Here is a 21578-nt window from a genome sequence, read left to right as displayed (position 1 = left end):
AATTCACTTCCTTATGTCTCTCTCAAAATTATGGGGAGTTTTGTGGACAAGAGGTTCAGAAAGTCATTCAAACAACACAGCAACAAGTAGCCAAGTATCTTCCTGACCTGACCCCACAAGATTATGGGGTATTAACAATTTCCAGTTTCCACGATATGCATCTGAAGAAGTGAGCTGTAGCTCACGAAAGCTTATGCTCTAATAAATTGGTTAGTCTCTAAGGTGCCACAAGTCCTCCTTTTCTTTTAACAATTTGGTGACTCAGTTTGACTGCTCTTTCTCTTCCCAGCACACTGGAATCAAACGGAATTGAGGGGAAATGTTTCTTTGGTTATCATGCCAGCCCACACGTTTTCAAACATGACTTGCTCTGTCTACACCAGGTGCAAAGTCCTATTTAAAATCATGTTAGTTAAATGTGTTAGCTAACACATTTTATAACATAACTTATTTTCCTAGTCTAGACATGGCTTAAAACAATAAGGTTAATGCAGTCAAATGTCCCTTTCTAATATCAGGTTCAAACATTGACTTTAGGTGCCTTGTGAAAATGAGTTTGTTGGTTTCCTCCTAATCACAATTGGTTCACATCTCAAAACCATCACTGACATAATTTGCAGCCTTTATTTGAGACACGCAAGCCTGCAATGGACGCATGTGTTTTTCTCTCTGCAGATCAGTAGGAATGTGCATTGGTAGAGCCTGTGCATGGAAACTTGCACAGTACACTGCCAGCATTAGACCAGTAGTTCTAGAGAATAGAAGGGAAGAAAGGCTCACAACTGCCACTTGACCCTTTTTTTTTTTTTAATTGCCACTTTCTTGGGAAGATTCACAAAATAAGGATATTTTCTGTTCCTGTCCCTCTCTTCTAGCAATAACCAGCAGGTACTATTCCCAGACTCTGCTGTCATTATCAGTGATGGTTAAGAAATCAGACTAATTTGGTATATAGACGGCTACATATATTGAAATTATTGTGAAATGAAAAAAAGGAATATTAGCATTGGCTCCAGGAGAAATACTGGCAGGAGGAAAGGTAAAATTGTCAAAAGTTAAAGGCAAAATTCAGTAGCTAAAACAAATCTTCAAGCCTCTCTGTGGGCTTTCAGAAAAAAATGGAACAAAATTAAAGCAAATCGAAAACATCTGACAATGTCCTTTTAAATTACCCATGTTCTGAATATATATTTCCATGATACACAATAATGGATGTTCATTTTTAAAAAATGCGTATGTGTGACTGAAAAATTGAGGCTCTTATACAACCCATGCAGTTTTTTGGTTTGGGGGTCTTCAGCTACAGAAATCTTCAAAAGAGATTTATTTCTAAAGAATGTTTAAGCAAGCTTAAGTAGTTCAAAGAAAGTGAGATATTGACTGGTTCCTGAACTCTATCTGAAAGACAGGGGTTTCCCTTTTGCATGCAAATGAGGGATCAGGTCTCTATTGATTTAACTTTCTAGTTGGATGTGTATGTTTTCATAGAGTAGGAGGGGAAAAAATGTGGCCATTTAGAGGACTTCAGTCTATTGTTTGATAACAATCAGAACAAATCTTCTGCTTGTTTTAAAAATATACACTGTTATACAGTACACAGAATAAAACTATACTGATTAAATGTGCCATTCTCCACTAAGCACTCTAGTACACCGTAGCCAGTCAGTGTTTTGCTGATTCATGGCTGTATAGATAGGTAGTGCTCAGTTAAGAAACCAGGTCCTTTATTCAGAACTAGAATGTACAACAAAATGTAGGTTTCCAATCATAACTAACCTTACTCTTAACAAAAAAATGTTAGAGGTTTTCTTAAAGTGATTCTGTCAAAAAAATTGTTTAATAATGCATAATATATGCACCATGAATAATTTAATGGGCTTTTTTACACCATTAAGGACAAAACAGAGCTATTAGCCTTGTTTGTACTTGGAACTGAATTAAAGAAATTAATTTAGCCCTACAACTTGGTAGGTTAATTTTCATTTTAAAGATAATATGAGGTTCTACCATATCTACCCTATCATCTCAATAAAAGGAACATGACTCAGTACTCATGGGACCTACACTGGGTTTAGCCCTTCAAACAAGATACAGAAGATGAACATGCACGTGGCAAAGAAGCATGTTCTCAGAGAACCCAACTAAAGATCAAGTAACTTTAAGCTGAGTCTGTCCATAGCCAATTGACATTCATTGACCACTGTGCCCAGTGACAAATGTGATAAGTCCATTTTCAAAAATACAATTAAGAAATACAGTATTTAACTAGATCAGGAAAGGTCCCTGAATGAGAATAAGTCTTTGTATGCTGAAGATTATTATAAGGCGGTAAGGAAGCCCAAAAACAATCAAAGTCTGTAGCATAGTCTTAGGAATGCTAACAGGTTTTTCCAACTTGGATGAGCAGTGAAGTAACCCAATGTCAACTCAGGGGAAGGTATTTTTACTTCAATAATATTGAACTTCAATAACATGTTTTGCCATCAAAAAGGATATATGAATAAACTTACACTTGAGAAAATCTTTTAGTATACCAGAGATATTTTGGAGCAAGCATATTTTAGGGGAGGGGAAATTTGTCATGTTAAGGACTGCTGAAATTCCATTCCATAGCTAGATAACCCTGAACAAAGAGCTCAGACATGTTGTTGCCTCTCAGAAAGGATGCCCTTTCACAACCGCTAAGTCTCCAGACCTGGAACAATATAACTGTTCATAAAAGTCACCAAATCTGGCCTTAATTTTTAATGGGTCAGTCACAATCATTCCACCACTACATTCTGTGTGGGAGCTATTACAGAAAGCTTCATCATTACAAAAAGAGCTAAGCCAAAAGTGTCAGTCTTCTGTTACAATGTCAATACCCTTGAATTCTAGCCTGGAGAATAAAGTAATTGCAATATCAAGAGCTTCTAAATTCCATTCAGCTTTAGATTTCCTGAGCGGGGCCCTGACATATATGCGGGGCCCTGACATATATACTGAACCTTCAAGTCTAAAAACGGTATCTGTTAATTCTTTAATAGTAGATTCACTGTCCTCCTTTAAATGCATACAAAATAATTAAACTACCAATGGTGACTTCACAGCCTGCAAAGGCTGAAGCATCAAACTCCTATGGAGTATTTTCAGATGAGGTTTAAAACCACTGTGTGCTAAAAGTGAGGGATACAGCCCTCTTTTAATACTTCTACTACTACTACGTATATTATAGTAGAGCCCAGGGATCCAGTCAAGATCAGGGCCCAATTGTCCTGGACACTGTATAAACATAGGCACCTTGGAAGTGGTTGCAAGCACTTTGGAGGACAGGATTAAAATTCAAAATGATCTTGATAAATTGGAGACTTGGTCTGAAATCAACAAGATGAAACTCAATAAAGACAATATCATTCCGGGGTGTATTAACAGGAGCATCATGTGCCAGATATGGGAGATAATGGTTCTTCTCAATTCAACACTGGTGACACCTAAGCTGGAGTTCTGTATCCAGTTGTGCGCACCACTCTAAGAAAGATGTGGAGAAATCAGTGAGCCTACAAGAGAGCCACAAAAACGATAAAGGGTTAGAAAACATAGCCTATGAGGAAAAGTTAAAAAACTGGGCATGTTTAGTGTTGAGAAAAGAAGACCGAGCGGGAATCTGGTAACAGTCTTCAATTATATTAAAGGCTGCTATAAAAAGGATGGTGATCAATTGTTCTCTGTGTTCACTGAAGGCAGGACAAGAAGTAATGGGCTTAATGTACAGCAAGGGAGATTTAGGTTACATATTAGGAAAAACTTTCTAGCAATAAGGATAGTTAAGCGCTGGAATTGGCTACTGAAGAAAGTTCTGGAATCCAAATCACTAGAATTTTTTAAGAAGAGATTAGACAAACCCCTGTCAGTGACGGTCTAAGTATACCATGTGGCTACATGTGCCAGCTAATACATCTATGTAAGTGCATATAATCTGTTGGTCATATCAGTACACCTACCCTGCCCCTCTCCAAAATCCCTCCCTGCACTCATGTGGATGGGTTCCCTGTGGAGCACAGTTGTGAGGCATAGTGGGGCTTCAGATCCCGCTGTGTAGTATCCTGGCATCCTGCACACCCTTTCCACTGCCTTTTGGGCAGTACATGCCTGCGGAAGGGAGCAGGATTTGGGCCATAGGCTGTCACAAAGTAAAGGAAGACATTTCGATCAACTGATTAAATCAATCCCTCCTTGGGGTTCTGCTGGTGATAAGGAGACTTGTACTTGACACCTGAAAAGAATTTTAAAATGGACAAGAACTCCTAAAATTTCAGAATCTTAGCATGGGACATAATGTTTACTGACAATCACAGAGTGCATGCAGTTAAGAGAATTATATTAAAATATTGGACAAATTATAAAGATATAGAAAACACTCCCCTGAGAAAAGTCACTCTTCAAATTTATGGCCAACTAAGCCTCTAGAAATGATAAGACATATGCTGTTAAATCTGTAAGACACTCAACATGCCACTATACTACTAGACTTCTAAAAGATAGAGACAAGAAATTCAGTTAAGTGTGAAATTCCACCCACAATGCATGCTTATAGTAGCATGCATTTTAAAGGAATCAAAGAAACAGGAGATGGAAGAGAGCTATTCGATCAGAATTGTTCCCTACAATATTTCCTAGTACTTTCTTTAGTCTAGTTTCTCAATGATCCAGGTGATGGGCTGTTACTCTGAGACCTCCTGCATAATCAAGGTACAATGGAGTAGCTCAAAGACAAACTTCAAACCTCAACTTCTGTCATTTCAACTCCAATCCTTTCATGTTATACAATGTTCTCAAAAAGAAAAAATCTACTTGTCTAAAACCCACCTAATGAGCTGGAATATGTTTGCTTTATATATTTTTGACTCTCTTCATTTTGCAAGATAAGGGCTTTGAACTAGCACTCAAGCAGAATAAACAGAACTAATATAAACTGAAAGCTATCAATTAATCTACATAACAGGTAGTCTAGAGGGCTTTGTTCATCCAGAAGACTTTGTTGGCTACAAACCAGGAGAAACAAAAACAACTTGAAATATTCATTCACATCCTCAAGCATTTAATTAAACAATAGCAGCAAATTCTTTATCTCATCAGATGCTGTGATAAAGTACAACAGTCTCAATGAGATAAGGAATTAAACCTATTTTTTATTGTTCAGGTGACATAATAGGTTCCTTATCTCATTGAGACTGTTGTAGTTTATCACAGCATCTGATATATATATAAAATTTGCAACATACATACACACACACACACCAGGGACAAAGTAGAATCAAATTCTTGTATAGCTACTAATATATGAGAGCTAGAAATGGAAGGAAATTTGTTTTAATTTGTGATTTCATCTGAGTCTCAGAGTAACAGCTGTGTTAATCTGTATTCGCAAAAAGAAAAGGAGTACTTGTGGCACCTTAGAGACTAACCAATTTGAGCATAAGCTTTCATGAGCTACAGCTCACTTCATCGGATGCATCTGAGTCTGTTATACGTACGTTAAAATCTAATATTATATTCCAAATTCCTCATGTACCTATGTTCCAAATGTGCTTGAATGGGAGATATGGCTGTAACAAAAACAGAATGTGCTTTTTGGTATTAGCTCAACTATTTCAAGATAGAGTACTATGAAAGAGCTAAAACAGAGCTCCGTTGCAGGTTCATATGATTGTAAGTATATTGGTAGTATGGTGCAATGTTTAGTGATTGTAGCTGTTTTGTCAAATTTCTTTTTATATAATTGCCAGTAAAAATAAAGCAGAACACTAGGAGAGCACCTCTTGTTTTTACAGTAAAACATCATAATTTATGTCCTTTTTATGTAAGCAGAACAAAAATATAGTTGTTCTATAACAAAAGATCTAGTGCTCCACTTTGAACGATTTTTGTTGTCAAAACCATCACTGATCTAAAGTTATTTAGTCTTGTCTTTTAATCACTGTGAAACAAATGACCAAAACAAAACTGTTCATCAAAAACCATGGCAAATAGGCAAATAAATTAATCTTTGTCCATCTGGCCTTTCTTAAGTAATGAGGTGGAAAGCAGGACAAAAAAATAGACATGACTGTTTAAAAATGTTTCCTGTATTCAGATGACGACAACTCTGGAGCAGACACGTTACCCTTTCATTCTACCATGGAAGTTAAATGGAGTTAAATCTAAACTCCACCGAGACAATTCTAAGTAGCAGGTCATGTAATTGGGAAGGTAGTTTTCCCTAGATCTAATTTTGGAGCTCAGATTGGGTTTCACTTTTAATTTATGATGCTGAAGACACAGTACTCAATTATTATTAATAAGCATTTATAGGGTGCTCATCACCATAAGGCCTCCATGTCACTGACCAAATTTAGAAGAATGTAAAATCCTTTTTGAAAAGAACCAAACTTTCTTCTCTTCCTCTTTGGATTAAAGCTAGTTTAAAAAGTTACATCTAAATGGTCACTAACATGGCCATGGGCATTTTAGAGCTCATTTGCCAAGGCTGCAAGAATCAAGGCTCAGCATGGTCTGTGATGGCAGTGAATTTCTTGGCAGAGGAATATCAGGCAAACCCAGGCCCCAATACCCATGAGTTCAGATTTGGGCTCCTTTATCTATAGTAGTGGTTCTCAGCCAGGGGTACACATATCCCTGGGGAGTACTTGTGGCACCTTAAGACACTAACCAATTTATTTGAGCATAAGCTTTCGTGAGCTACAGCTCACTTCATCGGATGCATCGGATCCCATTGGTCAGGAACAGGTTACCGCGGCCAATGGGAGCTCTGGGGGAGGTACCCACAGGCGAGGGAAACACGCAGAGCCCTGTGCCCCCTCTCCCCCAGAGGCTGTGCAGGGACGTAGTTCCGGCCGCTTCCCGGAGTGGCGGGGCGTGGGGCCAGGGCAGACATGTAGGGAAGCCTGCCCTGGCCCCAGTGTGCGCTGCTGCCACCCCAGAGCTGCCCTAGGTAAGTGGCACCGGGCTGGAGTCTGAACCCCTCCTGTACCCTGCCCCCCAACACCCTGCCCTAAGCCCCCTGCCTGCACCTTGCACCCCTGCTGCACTCCAACTCCCTGCCCTGAACCCCCTCCTGCACCCCACACCCCTCCTGAACCCCAATCCCTTGCCCAAGCCCCCTCCTGCACCCACACCCCTCCTGCACCCCAACCCCGACCTGAGCCCCCTCCTGCACTCCACACCCCTCCTGCACCCTAACCCCCTTCCGTGAGTCCCCTCATGCACCCCGCACCCCTCCTCTGCCCCAACCCCTTGCCCTGAAGCCCCCCCCCACACACACACACACACTCCGCCTCCACACCCCAACCCCCTGCCCTGCAAGCAATTTCCCCACCTGGATGTGGCCCTCGGGCCAAAAAGTTTGCGCACCCTTGCACTAAAATGTAAGTACAATATTTATATTCCAATTGATTTATAATTATATGGTAAAAATGAGAAAGTTAGAAATTTTTCAGTAATAATGTGCTGTGACACTTTTGTATTTTTATGTCTGATTTTGTAAGCAAGTAGTTTTTAAGTGAGGTGAAACTTTGGGGAATGCAAGACAAATCAGACTCCTGAAAGGGGTACAGTAGTCCGGAAAGGTTGGGAGTCACTGATGTATAGAACCACCACTGACTGAAGCTTTCAGAGAGGGGTGGAGAAAGTGATTGTAGCCATTTATGGGCTTTTAGATAAAAAACACATTTTGAATTGGACATGGAATTGGATTGTTAACCAAAAAAGCATGTGGAGGAATAGTGTAACACGCTCTCATCTGTCCATTCTAAAAAGCTAGATGTTGGATCACATGTAGTTCCTAAGTAGCTTTCCTGTGTTCATTTTAAAAGCTAAATATGCTTTACAATGGACAGAATAGCTCTTCATCTTAGGATAATAGTAAAAGGTGATGAAATTTGAGTTTTGTTAGACTGGCACAATTCCCTTGAATACTCCCTCCAGGGCAGTTCATGAGAGAGGGGGCTGGTGTGGGTGCTACTACTTCTGTTTTTTTAAAAAACTTTTCTTTTCACTTTTAGAGACACAGACTCTTGCTGATATGTAGAAATGGGGCCCAGAATGCTGTGCCATGAGTTGTTACATGTGCAGTGATGCCACTTTAAAAACATGCAGTGCTTTTTTAAAAGCATACACCATGAATATTAAACACGCACTGGAGGTTCCTGGCTTCACTTCCTATGAAGCTGCACCACATTCATAGGCAGTGACTTTTAAAAACAGAGACTTTGAAACTTTGACAGAAAACAAGACTCCATGCAAGTAAAATGAGTGAGAGCCCATCAATGAGGGCAGGTCGCCTTAATCTAAACAGAGCACTGGTTGCATTAGTCTGGGTTTGTGTCCTAAATCGAAATTATACATGGTCTGATTACCGTAGAAGATTCTTGTGGCTGTATTAGTAAGGATGCTTTACATTTATATAACATTTTTCACCTGATGTTTTCAAAGCACTTATAAAGGTAAGTATTATCCAATCTGTAAAATGGAATAATAAAGATAAGAGTGTCAAAAGAGAGTTTAATTAACTTGTCCAAGGTTACACTGAAAGACAATGGTAGTTATGAATAGAATTTGAGTTGCCTGCCTCCAAGTACTGTTCTCTAATCTGTAGGTAATGATGCCTCCCATCAATTGATATTTTTGGCTAAATTCACTACTGCGACACAGAGGCCCATTTGTGGCTCATCTCAGCAGGCCTGACATACTCACTACACCTCACACACACGATATTTATTGAAAAGGGGGAAGACAGAAAATAAGCCTGTAATCATCATTAAGTAGTTCAACCAGTGCATCTTGCCTTATCTGTATCTGTTACTTAACTTAGTTTGTAAACTCCCAGGAGCAGGATCTATATTAGTGTCTTTTACAGTGGGAAGCACATCAGTACTTGACAAAATTAACAGTATTAACAGTAGCATAAATTGTTTCTGTTGGGCTAGTTTCTACTGATGTCACATTGATGTGAGAACCATCACAACACACTTCGGGTTATTATTGTAACTGACCTCACTGCAATGTGTTGCTGTGGTACAACACCAGATTCTTCTAGATGCTTGGTAGCGTGTTCTGTGTACCAGAAACTTGGAAGCAAGCACTGAAAGCATCCCACACGCTACGCTCTTTAGGCTCTAGCCCTTGGAGAGTTCCCATAAACGCTCACATGCTCTGAGTAAGAGAGGACTGTTTTACTGGGGCTGCCAGAAACCAAAAGGTGCTCTAAGGTATACAATGGAAGATTAAAACTGTAGTTCCTAATTCAATAAATTACATGGCTCATTTAAGAGATTAAGTAACATGGCAGGGATTAAGAGCTGTAATTAAAATGGCTATTTTAAAGACATAGCCCCATTGCCAAAACACACACACCCACACACACCTCTGCCTCTTTAATTCATAACTGTACAAACCACAGCACACAAAAATAATAATCTCCCTGCAAAAGTACTGCCAACCAACTACAGAAAACCTTTGGGAGGTCGGAAAAGGAAAACCACTACAATTAAATCTGCTGAAATAAAATATTCCAAACACCCAAGACACTTTCAAAAAAAAAATGTGAAAGCAAAACAAAAACTATAAATTAAAAATAATGTTCACTTGTCAAAAAAAATCAATGAGGTGCATCAGAGGCTTCCCTTAGCAATGTCAGAAAGTGAATGTGCAGCTCACTTAATCTCCTTCCCACCTACTGGGAAAATAGCTTGCTTTTTCTAGCTGTGTGCATTTGTCATTTCTAGCATGTTCAACTTTACTATTAAGCATTCTTTTCTCAGTATTGTGAATTAATCCTCCCAATAGCTGACGAAAATTCTGATTTCTAAAAAGAAGAGGGTGGAAAAAGTTGCAGGAAAGGAGACTGTAACAATTAAACATCCACCAATGTCTATTTTACCAAGGACTTAACCTGAGACTGGAAGAAGCGTACGTTAAAGCTTTCCACTCAAAAGAAAAACAGATCACCATTTTACATGGCAGATGTTCCATTTGTTGTCAAAGTGGAAAAACTCCTCATTATGCCAGACATTTGAGGATTATAAAAAATAGGAAACAATACAGACAGCATTCTGCAGAATAGAAAGGGCAGATGGAGGAAATATGTTTTTGCTAAACTCTCTTATTATGAATAAACAAAACTAATAGGGCTAGGTAGTTTGATGGGATAATGCACTTGCTCTTCTACTTGGAATAACTGGGTTGAAATCAGATTAGGTTAAATATTAGTCTCATCCTAATCCTCACAGAACATTTGCCCCAAATTATATATGTTGGCACAATTCTGTATGACTGGCAGTTTCTCAAGAGACACTCAGTGCTGAGATAACATTAATATATTGGGTTAGAAAAGAGGTGCATTGGCAGAGTTCTGTGATGAAGCTTTCACGGTGCTTGCCCAACTATTACTAGCTCTAACTAAAGCTATGAGCACATCAGCCCATCAACCACATCCTTAAACAACTCAATTGGATCCCTATATTTCAGGACCTAGTTCAATATTTGCTTTCTCTGTGCCTAATATCCACAATGGATTTGCTCCAGCCTGCTTCACAGACCATGTCATCTAGTGCTGGCCTCTTCTCTATCCTTCGACATAAACTCATCACTGTTAGCGTGAAAGCCGTCTCATTTGCTGCTCATGTCATCTAGGACAGTCTTGTATCATTTCTCTGCCTCATCAACTTTCCAACTCATTTCAAATCCTAGATAAAAATGTATCTTTCCCCCCTTTCTTATACTACTTAATTTCTCTGTTATTAATTATTTCTGTAATAGTATTATTTAAATCAGTGAGATATTCTGGATTAAAGTTTGTGTTAACGACTGTTAAAGTGACCTGCAGAAGAAAAACAACTGTTCTGTACCTTTTTCTACTTTTTTTTTTTAATATAGCATATACAAAAAGCCTAAGAAGTTTTCTGTTTGTTTGTTTCGTTTTGTATGAGGTTCTGCCTTTTTTTTTTTTTTTAATTAGAAACTTGGATCAGGTTTTGTCTTTCCTTCTTTTCCTGGAAGACTAAATGACTGACTAAAGAACTGGAAAGATTATGCCATCACAAAAGTACAAAGGTAGAGAAACTTGAGCAGTTGAGGGGAAGGAACATTTAGTCAGACATATCCTGTTTGTTTTGTTGGTGAAATACCTAATTGCTGGGGAGAAGGATCAGTTTGCTAAAGGTTCCAAATCCCTCCTTTCACCCTGCAAACCCTCAGTTTAGAACTGAATAAGGCCAGGCCTACACTACAGACCTATATCTGCATAACTACATCACTCAGGAGTGTGGAAAAAAATCCACACCACTGAGCAAAGTAATTAGAACGACCTAAACCCCACACATAGACAGCTCTCTGTCGATGGAAGAGCTTCTCCCATCGACACAGTTATCACCTCTTAGGGAGGTGGATTATCTACGCTGATGGGAGGAGGTCAACGTAGTATAGGGTGGCCAGATGTCCTGATTTTATAGGGACAGTCCCGATTTTTGGGTCTTTCTTATATAGGCTCCTATTACCCCTTACCCTATGTCCCGATTTTTCACACTTGCTGTCTGGTCACCCTAGCATAGTAACAGGTTTCAGAGTAGCAGCCGTGTTAGTCTGTATCCACAAAAAGAAAAGGAGGACTTGTTATATATGTTCACTTGTCAAAAAAAATCAATGAGGTGCATCAGAGGCTTCCCTTAGCAATGTCAGAAAGTGAATGTGCAGCTCACTTAATCTCCTTCCCACCTACTGGGAAAATAGCTTGCTTTTTCTAGCTGTGTGCATTTGTCATTTCTAGCATGTTCAACTTTACTATTAAGCATTCTTTTCTCAGTATTGTGAATTAATCCTCCCAATAGCTGACGAAAATTCTGATTTCTAAAAAGAAGAGGGTGGAAAAAGTTGCAGGAAAGGAGACTGTAACAATTAAACATCCACCAATGTCTATTTTACCAAGGACTTAACCTGAGACTGGAAGAAGCGTACGTTAAAGCTTTCCACTCAAAAGAAAAACAGATCACCATTTTACATGGCAGATGTTCCATTTGTTGTCAAAGTGGAAAAACTCCTCATTATGCCAGACATTTGAGGATTATAAAAAATAGGAAACAATACAGACAGCATTCTGCAGAATAGAAAGGGCAGATGGAGGAAATATGTTTTTGCTAAACTCTCTTATTATGAATAAACAAAACTAATAGGGCTAGGTAGTTTGATGGGATAATGCACTTGCTCTTCTACTTGGAATAACTGGGTTGAAATCAGATTAGGTTAAATATTAGTCTCATCCTAATCCTCACAGAACATTTGCCCCAAATTATATATGTTGGCACAATTCTGTATGACTGGCAGTTTCTCAAGAGACACTCAGTGCTGAGATAACATTAATATATTGGGTTAGAAAAGAGGTGCATTGGCAGAGTTCTGTGATGAAGCTTTCACGGTGCTTGCCCAACTATTACTAGCTCTAACTAAAGCTATGAGCACATCAGCCCATCAACCACATCCTTAAACAACTCAATTGGATCCCTATATTTCAGGACCTAGTTCAATATTTGCTTTCTCTGTGCCTAATATCCACAATGGATTTGCTCCAGCCTGCTTCACAGACCATGTCATCTAGTGCTGGCCTCTTCTCTATCCTTCGACATAAACTCATCACTGTTAGCGTGAAAGCCGTCTCATTTGCTGCTCATGTCATCTAGGACAGTCTTGTATCATTTCTCTGCCTCATCAACTTTCCAACTCATTTCAAATCCTAGATAAAAATGTATCTTTCCCCCCTTTCTTATACTACTTAATTTCTCTGTTATTAATTATTTCTGTAATAGTATTATTTAAATCAGTGAGATATTCTGGATTAAAGTTTGTGTTAACGACTGTTAAAGTGACCTGCAGAAGAAAAACAACTGTTCTGTACCTTTTTCTACTTTTTTTTTTTAATATAGCATATACAAAAAGCCTAAGAAGTTTTCTGTTTGTTTGTTTCGTTTTGTATGAGGTTCTGCCTTTTTTTTTTTTTTTAATTAGAAACTTGGATCAGGTTTTGTCTTTCCTTCTTTTCCTGGAAGACTAAATGACTGACTAAAGAACTGGAAAGATTATGCCATCACAAAAGTACAAAGGTAGAGAAACTTGAGCAGTTGAGGGGAAGGAACATTTAGTCAGACATATCCTGTTTGTTTTGTTGGTGAAATACCTAATTGCTGGGGAGAAGGATCAGTTTGCTAAAGGTTCCAAATCCCTCCTTTCACCCTGCAAACCCTCAGTTTAGAACTGAATAAGGCCAGGCCTACACTACAGACCTATATCTGCATAACTACATCACTCAGGAGTGTGGAAAAAAATCCACACCACTGAGCAAAGTAATTAGAACGACCTAAACCCCACACATAGACAGCTCTCTGTCGATGGAAGAGCTTCTCCCATCGACACAGTTATCACCTCTTAGGGAGGTGGATTATCTACGCTGATGGGAGGAGGTCAACGTAGTATAGGGTGGCCAGATGTCCTGATTTTATAGGGACAGTCCCGATTTTTGGGTCTTTCTTATATAGGCTCCTATTACCCCTTACCCTATGTCCCGATTTTTCACACTTGCTGTCTGGTCACCCTAGCATAGTAACAGGTTTCAGAGTAGCAGCCGTGTTAGTCTGTATCCACAAAAAGAAAAGGAGGACTTGTTAGACTCTAAGGTGCCACAAGTCCTCCTTTTCTCCTAGCATAGTAGCATCTTCACTAAAGCATGACAGCAGTGCAGCTGCGCAGCTATATGTGAAGACAAACCCTAAATTTCCGTTCCAGTCATGCTGATTCCTCCCAGGAGATCTCCAGCAAAATCAGGAAACACAAGCTCTGATACTTCAGCCATTTCTAAAGTGAAAATCAAGCAGAAATTAACACTCTTTCAGGATTACTTCCTGCATCATTAAGAAATACAAAAAATACTCACCTCCCTTTTATTCCTCCTTTTCAGGTAAACTTTAACCAAATAAAGTTGTACACTATATTATGTTGTATCCATTCCTAACCTTCATGAGCACCATTATATACCGCGTGTACTAAAAAAAACAGATAAAACATTTATATTTAACTTTCACAGACAACAGCTGAGACATGCACATGTTTAGGGCTATGATTCTAGGACAGCAATAAATCAGTATATGCACGGAAACGGCTTGTGTATTCACTATATATATATTGTCTTTCTTTCTCTTCTTTTCCTTCCCCTCAAACCACAATATCTTATCCTTTTTATACTCCTCCTCCTCCTCAAAAATAAGATTTTTCTAACTACTGATTATTTAAAATACCAGCACTGAATCTCTTTATCAAAAGGGTTTTGAAATAATCTTTGTTTTACAGAAATAATTTTGCATTTGTTTGGTTCATGTAAGAATACATACTCCTGCCTCAATTCTCTGTCTGATGGCCCTCAGCAACTAATGCCAAGTTTAGCTATAACAGAGACAAGGTGAGGTAATATCTTTTATTGAACCAACAAGCTTTTGAGCTTCACAGAGCTCTTTCTCAAGTCTGTGAAGCTCAGAAGCTTGTTGGACCAGCTTCTGTTGGTGCAGGGGACAATAAAAGATATTAACTCACCCACCGTGTCTCTCTCATATTCTGAGACGAATACAGCTACAACAACATTGCAAACAAACTTATCTCCTTCTATAGCAGTGATAGTAGAACAGACAAAGGACACGTTCTGATAAAAATGTATAAAATTATAATACAAATTATTTTCTGTCAGAACATTTGCAGCAACAACAACATTGTGGTGAAAGAACAATTTCACCTTAATTGCATATATAGTCGAAACCTTTTTTTTTTAAATGAAAAAATATATGTTTACAAAATACTGCAAATAAATACTGGGCCATACTCAGCTGTCAATTATCCTAATTTAAATCCAGAAAAAAACTAAGAAGAGAATATGGCCCATTGTTTGAAGAACAAAAATACGTTCAATTACTTCTTAATTCTTTTAATGGTTCCTTCTGAAGGGTAAAGAACAAAGTATTTCAGCTATCCAAATAAAAGTACTGTCGTCTTGTCTGTTTGTGGCAGGAGCAGTACCACAGTACCTGTATTATTACACTTGTACAAACAAAAACCTAGTAGTTTGCAGCATACTACTCACAGGGATGTACTGTGACACTGAACGAGGCCAGATAAGCAGCAGTGAATCCTCACAAAGACAAGTGTTTGCAAAACATCCTCTGGTCTTGGACACTGAGCATGAAATGAATGACACTCACAATACAGGGGCAGCTGAGACAACCGCCCCTGTGCCCATTCTCACTCAGGAAGACCAATTTACATGACAATAGCTGAATCCCCAGGGCCCATTAGGTTAAAGAATTAAGGACTCTCCAGCTGATCTGGTCAAGCAAAACTGGCTGAGTTGCTCCTGCAGCACGTCATTTGCTCAAGCTTCAGGGAAGGGGGCTAGAATCAAGTTGTTTCTACAGCATGTCTAACAAACTACTTAGAGATATTAACAGCTTGCTTTATCACATCAGAATTTGTAAATAATTTCTTAATTTGGTGTACCTAATCTTTAGCATATACCATATATAACATGAGTATCTGCTTCAAAAGTAACAAAATGTCAATACATTGAGAAAAAGAGATGTAAAGGTTAAAAAGGTGATGTTTCTTTCTTTCACAACAATTTTTGTAAACGGGAACAGCGTCATGAGTAGGATGACCAAATTTTCAAAGTGAAAAACCAAGACAGTTATAGAAAGGTGAAAAGAACGTGGGCAACCAGACAGGAGACTATTTTGGTGAAGGGCCAGGGAGGTGTGAATAGGAAAGCTTTGGCTGTTGGGAGTGTACAGCGGGGGGGGGGGGGAGGCGAGGAGGGGAAGTGGGGAGGGTGAAGAAGCAGGAGGCAGCATCTAGACACTTTGTGGAGAAGATAGAATGGCAGCACACAGCAATGAAAAGCTTGATGGGGAGTGGTCCTTGAGGAACACGTGTGTTTAACCAGCCTGTCATAAATTATAACTGCCAATAGGCTCTTTTAGGTGTCCACAGCTTACAGCTGGATGCTTTACAAAAACAAGGTAGAACACCCTTTCCATAAAACTAGTACACACTACAAGATTGGCCCTGTTTTCAGAGCCTATTCCCAGTTTTCTGAGACACTTGCTCACCCAACTCATAAAATAAACTATACATTATAGGTGCTGGAACTAGGGGAGCTGCACCCCCTGGCTTGAAGTGGATTCCATCATATACAGGGTTTACAGTTTGGTTCAATGGTTCTTAGCACCCCCACGATACAAACTGTTTCAGCACCCCTGCTATACATCCCACTGATTAAAACATTAGTCCACGCCAGGACTCTGAGCTGGATTTCACTATTGTACTTGTAAGGTGTCAGTTGAGCTGGCAAATTATCATAGGAATGGCCAAGGCTTTTTTTGTTTTGTTTTTTCAAATGAAAACTGGAAGTTGAACAGATCATTATTCATCTGTAAATTAACACAATTAGTTGCAGGGGCTGGGGTGAATTGGAGAGCTAAAGTAAGCATGTTTTCTTATTGTTGCAGCAGCTCTTTTCAACTATCATCCTGTCTCTAATCTCTCTTTCCTTGGCAAAATCATTGGAAAGGATTGTGAAAACAAATATCCAATATCCAAATGTAACCCTTCTGCCCGTCAGAGTTGGCAGCAACAAGGGCCGGGTTCAATATCTAGGGGTTCCATTCCAATAACACAATGCAAACCGGCTCGAGACCCCACCCAGTGACCTGGGACAAATATATACCACCCCCGCTGGGCGCCTCCAAGAGGCAATACTTCCCCTCTCGCAAGCACATAGTCTGAGTGTAGCAAAAGCCTTTTAATAACAGAGAGAAACAATGTGGCATTATGTTGGGGAAACACCACCAACAGGATTCATAACACAACCCATGAGCAAAAAAAAAAACCCACCCCAGGCAAATGGGGGCATGCCCTTTTCCCTTTGGTTCTTGAGTCCAGCAACCCCAAATCACCCAAAGTCCCAAAAGTCCAATGCCCCAAAAGTCTCTGTCCCTGGTCAAGGCAGCCCCAGAGTTCGAAAGTTTATCTGCAGAGCTTTACCTCCCAACCTGGGTGGAAATGGGACGGGGGTAAGAGGCACCTTACATGATCTGAAGCTGACCGCCCCATAGCTCCATAGCGGCGCTCCGCTCCGCCAGCCGCCCCACAAACTCCTTCGCTCAGCTGCGCTCCGCTCCGCCAGCTGCCCCACGAACTCCTTCGCTCAGCTCCACGGCCCACAAGCAGCTCCTGCCATCCACACACTGCTCCGCGTCGAACTGCTTCACCAGCCGTCCCGCAAACTGCTCCACAATATATCTTCAGGCTCCCCCACTACTTAACACAACACTCAGTGATTTCAGCTCTTAGGTGAATTCAGCTTGTAGTAGGGGAGCCCCAGTGCTGGTGCACTGTCAGCCCAAAGTGAGCTCAGCAGCCTATAACTAGACTTCTAATGAAATCAAAATTAGCTCTGATATTCCACAGTGGAGAGAGGAGGAAGTGCAATTAGCATGTAAGGCCCTCACCAAGGGGCCCATGCCACCAAGTATTACTACTTGTCCCCAGCCTCTCTCCATTCACACAGTTTTGGAACCCATGACCCTTGCCTAGCGAGTGCTACTTAGTTGATGGTGAATCCCTCCATCATAACAAAAGGCCACGTACAGTTCCAAGCACAGTTCCCATAATCAGGGTAATAATTTATTCTTCCTGCCCCAATAACAGAGACACTGGGGATCCCACAGCAGCCAAAGTGACCATTTGGGCAGCTATGGTCTCATTCTAGGTGTGGTGGGTGTGCCTATGCAAATGAGATCGGCCCCTGAAGTTCTTTTCCACAACTTGCCACACCTCACCACCAGATGTCAGGGTGGAGCTCATCCTGACACTGCTTACACAAATATCCACTGGCACCTACCAATATCCTGTGCCATTTGTAATTGGGCTTCAGACCCATTGCAAGTCTCCTTTCTACCCTTTGCTGCTTCCATATATTTCTCTGTACTAGGGTAGAAAAGAGAAGGTTCTCACCGCTATCAGGAAAGACAATTACATCAAATAGTAAATGCTAGTGATTGTAGAGGATAGAGAAGTGTGGATTTTAATGAGCAGATGAAACAAACATAGGGGGTTTATCTCCATGAGAAAGATGCACTGGTTTAAGTTAAGGTGTGACTTTAAACTGATTTAGTTAAACTGACGCAAAAGGCTGCATGGACACTCTTGCTCTGGGTTAAGCCAGGGTTATTCTGGTTTAACTTAAATTGATTAAGCATAGGTTTAAGATAAACTGAAAAAAAGACATTTTGAAAATGAAATAAGTGTTGGCATATGGATTTGCACCAGTTTAATTAAACCCCGGGTAAAATTACTATTTAAGTAAATTCAGTGCAGCTTTCTTACATAGACAAGGCCAATATAACAAAATTTTCTCATTTCCAGGAAAAAATATCTGTGTGCGCAAATGGGATCTTATAATTTTGTTTCCTGTGCTTCATCTTTTACATGTGATGACAGCAAGCACCCATTTGCTGCTCTCTCCTTATGATAATGCAGGGTCCCAGGGCTGCCACTTTCCCTCTTTGTGAGTTTTGGGGCTTTTCCACCCCTCCTCCTCCTCCTTTGTTTTCCTCTTAGCAAGGAGCAAATTAAAGTACTGGGACATTATTATTTCCATAGTCATTTAAGCTCATGGGTAGGGCCCTACCAAATTCATGGTCCATTTTTGTCAATTTTAGGGTCATAGGATTTTTTAAATTGAAAATTTCACAGTTTCAGCTATTTAAATCGGAAATTTCACCGTGTTGTAATTGTAGGGGTCCTGACCCAAAACAAGAAGTTGTAGGGGGTCATAAGGTTATTGTAAGTGGGCGTGGTACTGCTCCCCTTACTTCTGTGCTGCTGCTGGTGGCGGCGCTGCCTTCAGAGCTGGGCTGCTGGAGAGCAGCAGCTGCTGGTTGGGAGCCCAGCTCTGAAGGCAGAGCCGCCGCCAGCTGCATCCCAGAAGTTGTGCTACCCTTACGTCTGCGCTGCTGCCTGCAGAGATGGGCCCTCAGTCAGCCGCCGCCACTCTCCGGCTGCCCAGCTCTGAAAGCAGCAATGCAGAAGTTAGGGAGGCAGGGTATGGTGTTGCCACCCTTACTTCTGTGCTGCCGGTGAGGTGCTGCCTTCAGAGCTGGGAGCCTGGCCAACAGCCGCCACTCTCCAGCTGCCCAGTTCTGAAGGCAGTGCAGAAGTAAGGGTGGCAATACCACGACCCCCCTAAAACAACATAGTGACCCTCCTACAACACTCTTTTGGGTCAGGACCATCCAAGTTGAGAAATGTTGGTCTCCCTCCTGAAATCTGTACAGTATAGGATAAAAGCACACAAAAGACCAGATTTCAGAGTCCGTGATGTGTTTTTCATAACTATGAATTTGGTAGGTCCCTATTCATGGGAAAAAATAATTGTGATTAGGGCTGTCAATTAATTGCAGTTAACTCATGTGATTAACTCAAAAAAATTAATCACAGTTTTAATCGCATTTCACCTTTAAAGTAGTACTGGCAGTGAATGCAATGAGTAATACTAAATGAGCAGTATGGTAATAATAATTAAATAACTGCAGTGACTTATTTTGTTTAGGAGAATCCATCCTCAACATACAGGATTCTGAAGACTATCCACTTTCAAGATCACCATCATTTTCTATAGTTTCAGAGTTATCTGCCAATGTTAGTGTTTCAGTCACATCATGTATGTCACACAGCCACAGTGTATCATCTGTAGCAAAAAGAAAAACCACCTCCATTATCCAGAAACAACCATAGAGAAGTTTGTGATAAGAACCAGCAGATTACAAAAAAAGGCAATTGATTAAAAAAATTGCCTGGTTTGTTTATGCAACTGTCATAAAAATAAAGGGAAGGGTAACCACCTGTCTGTATACAGTGCTATAAAATCCCTCCTGGCCAGAGGCAAAACCCTTTCACCTGTAAAGGGTTAAGAAGCTAAGATAACCTCGCTGGCACCTGACCAAAATGACCAATGAGGAGACAAGATACTTTTAAATCTGGATGGGGGGAACAAAGGGTCTGTCTGTTTGTGTGATGCTTTTTCCAGGAACAGATCAGGAATGCAGTCTCAGAACTTCTGTTAGTAAGTAATCTAGCTAGAAATGCGTTAGATTTCCTTTTGTTTAATGGCTGGTAAAATAAGCTGTGCTGGGTGGAATGTATATTCCTGTTTTTGTGTCTTTTTGTAACTTAAGGTTTTGCCTAGAGGGATTCTTTATGTTTTGAATTTGATTACCCCGTAAGGTATTTACCATCCTGATTTTACAGAAGTGATTCTTTTACCTTTTCTTTAATTAAAATTCTTTTAAGAACCTGATTGATTTTTTTCATTGTTCTTAAGATCCAAGGGTTTGGGTCTGTGTTCACCTGTACAAATTGGTGAGGATTTTTATCAAGCCTTCCCCAGGAAAGGGGGTGTAGGGCTTGGGGAGATATTTTGGGGGAAGACGTCTTCAAGTGGGATCTTTCCCTGTTCTTTGTTTAACATGCTTGGTGGTGGCAGCATACGGTTCAAGGACAAGGCAAAGTTTATACCTTGGGGAAGTTTTTAATCTAAGCTGGTAAGAATAAGCTTAGAGGGTCTTTCATGCAGGTCCCCACATCTGTACCCTAGAGTTCAGAGTGGGGAAGGAAACTTTGTGTATGATTGAGAACCCACACTTCATTAACATGGTTCAGTCATTAAGACCAGGACACAGTCCACACAACACAGCAGATGAAGCAGGTAAATTACTCGATAAAGTGTATGAAAGAGAAATTGAGCAACATGCAAAAGGTCTAGAGGGTAAAACTGTTAACCTGAGTCTGGATGGGTGGAGCAATGTCCACAATGATCCTGTTGTATGTGCTTGTGTGACAACAGAAGAAGGGAATGTCTTCCTTACAGAAACAATTGGTACATCAGGAAATGCACACACAGCAGAACACTTACAAGAAGTAGCAGTAAAAGCTATAACAAACTGTGAAAAAAAATTTCAAATGTCTAGCACGCAACTTGGTCACAGACAATGCTGCAAATCCAGGATGAGAAGAAATTATTTAGAAGAGAGTCCCAAGCTAATACGGTTGCAGTGCTCATTTGATGCACCTCCTAGCCAAAGACTTCAGTGTTCCAGAAATAAAGGCTAATGTTGTTGAAATTGCAAAATTCTTCCATAAACCACTTTGCAGCAGCTGCTCTGAAAAAAATGGGAGGAACCAAGCTAACTGTCCCACCAGACACGCAATGGAACTCAGGAGTGGACTGTTTTGGCACTATATCAAGAACTGGCCTAATCTGATGACAGTTTGTGAACAGAATCATGAAAAAATAGATGGCACCGTCAGACAAAGTTCTCAATCTTGGGCTTAAGAGACATGTTGAACACATGCTGAGTACCCTGAAGCCTATTTCTGTAGCCTCGAACAAAATGCAGGGAAATAGCTGTTTTATTGCTGACGTTATTGAAATTTGGAAGGAACTGAGTGAGATCTTA

The 21578-nt window shown here is 40.2% G+C and overlaps 1 protein-coding gene across 9 annotated transcripts in view; it reads right to left on the bottom strand.

The window, feature by feature from the left end:
- ANKRD6 (ankyrin repeat domain 6) overlaps positions 1–21578 on the bottom strand; it is a 174186-nt gene that overhangs the window by 109986 nt on the left and 42622 nt on the right. For 2 of the 9 annotated variants that reach the window (XM_073336726.1, XM_073336728.1), the window contains exon 2: positions 13955–14063. The exons of the other annotated variants lie outside the window; for them this stretch is intronic. The gene's annotated coding sequence lies outside the window, so the exon portion shown is untranslated. The remainder of the gene's footprint in view (positions 1–13954; positions 14064–21578) is intronic. 9 annotated transcript variants of the gene reach the window in all.

Source organism: Lepidochelys kempii, chromosome 3 (genome assembly GCF_965140265.1).
Source record: "Lepidochelys kempii isolate rLepKem1 chromosome 3, rLepKem1.hap2, whole genome shotgun sequence".
Classification (NCBI taxonomy): domain Eukaryota; kingdom Metazoa; phylum Chordata; order Testudines; family Cheloniidae; genus Lepidochelys; species Lepidochelys kempii.
Note: the sequence above shows the minus strand (reverse complement) of the source record. Positions and strands in the feature narration are given on the sequence as shown.